Source organism: Tenrec ecaudatus, chromosome Y, assembly GCF_050624435.1.
Source record: "Tenrec ecaudatus isolate mTenEca1 chromosome Y, mTenEca1.hap1, whole genome shotgun sequence".
Taxonomy (NCBI): domain Eukaryota; kingdom Metazoa; phylum Chordata; class Mammalia; order Afrosoricida; family Tenrecidae; genus Tenrec; species Tenrec ecaudatus.
In genome coordinates this window covers 18145341-18149000 of record NC_134549.1, presented here as the reverse complement: position 1 = coordinate 18149000, position 3660 = coordinate 18145341, and the positions used below count along the sequence as shown (strand labels likewise).

Below are 3660 nucleotides of genomic sequence, written 5' to 3'. Positions count from 1 at the left end.
ATGTATCATCTTTTTACAATACATTTTATCAGCTGCTCATACAACTCTTATCACAATCCATACATATATATACACATAAATTGTATAAAGCACATCCGCACATTCCCTGCCCCAATCATTCTCAAAGCATTTGCTCTCCACTTAAGCCCTTTGCATCAGGTCCTCTTTTTAAATGTATCATCTTGCTGAGATCATGATTCTCTGTAGTGTGGCAGGTAAAGAAGGGTGTCAGTTTGGGGGATGGGCTCCAGTGTGGAGTTATTCATCTATTAATCAACTGTTGGAGGTTTCAGAACCACCGCTGTTTCCAGTTCAGAGTGATGAGAGCCTGCTCCCATAAAGACATATAATAGTGGTCCCCAAGTAGGTGATCCCGTCCACTGAGGTGAAATGGAATGGCCAATTCAGTGATACCTGTATTTTAAATAGGGGAGAAAGATGGGGCTTTCTTCTCCCATTCAGAATTACAGTCGTGGAATCCCACAGGGGTGGTTTACTCTGTCCTGTGTGGTTTCCATTCATCTGCATGGACAGTGGCAAGAAGCTCCTTTTACTCTTTGTTTGAGAGCATGCACTTTAGTGCAAACCTTGTGCTTGCTTAATAATTATAGACAGATTCTAAGTGAGTGTTTGCTTTTAATGATGGACTTAAATATCCACTCAAGACTTCAATCCTGGAATTTCTTTTAGATTCTCAATGTCGGGTGACAACTGAATAACAACTCTTCTAAATTATCAAGGCGTTTTAGTGGCCGTCATTTTTGTGGACCCACAGCACTGCTGCTGAGACTCTCGTGTCTGAAGAGTAAGTTGAACCCTTACTATTCAACCCTCTCACACCCCCACCACAAACCCTTAAAACAGAAAATTTAAGGAGGGTAGACAAACATGTCCTAGACATGTAAACCAGAGATAGCTTAGTCTTCTGTGGTCAATTCTCACCTGGTGGATGAATAAGACCCTCTTGATTACAAAGCTATTAACTGAAAGCTGTGCAGAAAATGCCTGTCTGACTATGTTTCTTTGGATAAAGTCAGGCCTAGCTTTCCTGGGGTGTGAGCCTATTCCCACTTCTCTTTTCTGTGCCACATCTACCGAATGACATTCTCGATGTTCTCACCACTATAACTTGAAGGATTCCCCCTTGGGCATCATGTTTCATGTTAATATTTTAATTTTTCTCCTGAAGTTGCTCTTTGAAATGTTCTGTTCAGCATTCTTTTATCATTTCTTCCATTTGCTTTAGTTACATTTCTACCAATGGCACGATTCAGAGTCTCTTAGATGTCCACTTTTGTCATTCTACCTTTTGTGTCTTGTGGAGGACTTTGCTTTCTTCATACATGATGTTATTGATGTCATCACACAGCTGGTCCAGTTTCCTGCTGTTAGTGTTCACTCAATCCTATCTGTTCTTGAGATGGCCTTGCCATTCATGTGGGATGGATCTCAGGTTATATTTGTGCTCTCACGTAGTTGATTCATTTCTTCATCTTCATGGCCCCAGCTTCATTTTTGACTGCACATAATGACCTCCTCCAAAATCTCTTAAGTTAGGGCTTATGTCTCAGCACTAAGTTTTTGGATGTTACACATAACTTTCCAATGTCAAAAACAAAACAAAAACCCCAAATCAAAAACCACTTCTGGAAATGCCTTGAGATCATGTAACAATGAAGTTGTTCATCTTGCCCTCTGGTAGGGTGCATTGGAAATTGCATTACTTGCATGCTTCTAATGATGGTCCAGGGAGAAGCAGTGTTTTAGGGCTCCCTGGGCATGTCCTTGATGGACAGGACTGTAGGTTGCATAATCAGGAGTCCTACCCTAGCATCTTGCTCAATTGCTTCATTTGAAAGTGCCAAAGTCTTTAGAACATAAACTATGTGTCCCAATCTTGGTCCTCCTATGGCTTCCATAATCCCCCTCTTATTGTGATTAGCGGTCTTACAATTACTCATGAATTTGTACAGCTCCCTGTATTCCAGGACTTAGTGAAGTAAAATCCCGTGTTTGATTAGTCTGATGGTATGAAGACTTCATGGGAATGGCGACCCTAATGTGTCTGCATCTTTGTGTCCTTCATAAACGAAGGCACTTTGTCCTTAACTTATCTTGGTGTTAGGGTCTCTTTTGTAGTGAAACACTTGTCCAACTTCTGTAGTGGACTTGATTTCCGTGGATTGCACAGGCAGAAGTCAGTCGTGCATAGCTGCCATTTATTTTGTTCAAAAAGTTTGATGGAATGATGGAAGAGCTGAGTCCAGCCCTGGCTAGCAGATTCTCTGTGTCCCGAGATTTGAACGGATGTGCAGCCTCACACCCGCTCCTGTCCCAGTACAAGCCCAAGTGCAGTTCCTTGGAGCAGGATGAGCTGCACCGTCGTTATTTGAACTGCAGAAATACAAGCGACTCGCCTCTGTGAACCAGGCCAGAAGGCTGGCTGAAGATGACTGGACTGGAGTGCAGAGTGAGGAGGAGGAACACAGGAAAGATGACGAAGACATGGATGTTGACATTGACGAGAAACTCCCCTAGCACTTTGCCAATCAGTTGATGCTCTCTGAGTGGCTGATTGATGTCCCCACGGACTTGGGGCAGGAGTGGATTGTGGTCTTGTGCCCCATTGGAAAAAGAGCGCTCATCATGGCCTCCAGGGGTTGCACCAGCACCTACACCAAGAGCGTTTACTGTGTGGACAGGTTTCCTTCCCTCCTGCCCGGAGGCAGCAGGCAGAGCTCATGGACACCATTGTGCACTGCATTCACAGCGAGGTGCAGCAGACTTACTACGTTCTGGACCTGTTGTGTTAGCGGGGACATCGCGTTTATGACTGCCCCACTGATTTCTGGTTCTACTGGATGCATGTGAAGTTAGCCGAGGAAGGCCACCTGGGAGAGCAAACAAAGCTCAATCCTTTTTAGTTTGTGGGGCCCAGAACTTCCAGTGCACCCCAAGAGGCTGTGTGAGGTGCTGGCCACACGCTTCCCTTTTGAGGTGGACGGGCTCCTCTTCTACCACAAGAAGATCCACTACATCCCGGGCAGCATCCCCCTGGTGGGCTGGCTATGGCCTTACATGGTGCCGCTGGTCTGCAGACCACCCAGCAAGAGTACGCAAGGCACCAGCTTCTGCAAATCAACCAGGAAAATTAATACTGTTATTCTTTAGAGTTAGTGAATGTTGCAGGGTATAGCTTTGATAACAACATCCTGGTCAATAAAATAAAAATAGTACCATCATGGCTAAAACATTAAAGGGAACAATGATATTAATTAAAATGTTTTAATTTTGATTACATAGGAGCATATTTTAAAATAAATGACTACTGGGACTCTCTGACATGAAAGGGGGGAAGGAGTCAGGTTATTCATCAGTCAACAAGATTGCCTTAATGTGACCAATGTTTGTCTAAACTATACTTGCAAAATTTACCTTGTGATTTCACGAATCCTTCTATCACCAAGACCATATTTTCCAACTGTTTTCCCTACCTCATTGTTTCCTAATTTCTCACTCCAATTACCAATAATTATCTATGTGGCTTGACTACATGTTGGGTCAATTTCATACTGAAGTGATTGGAAAACTACTTCAGCGTCTTCATTAGTGATTCGTGAGAAAATTTTACTCATCATTGTATTGACAAGACTTTCTTGT

General features: G+C 43.3%; 1 pseudogene; it reads left to right on the top strand.

The window, feature by feature from the left end:
* Positions 1-2248: 2248 nt before the first annotated feature.
* Positions 2249-3171, top strand: LOC142435676 (snurportin-1 pseudogene; annotated as a pseudogene).
* Positions 3172-3660: the final 489 nt, after the last annotated feature.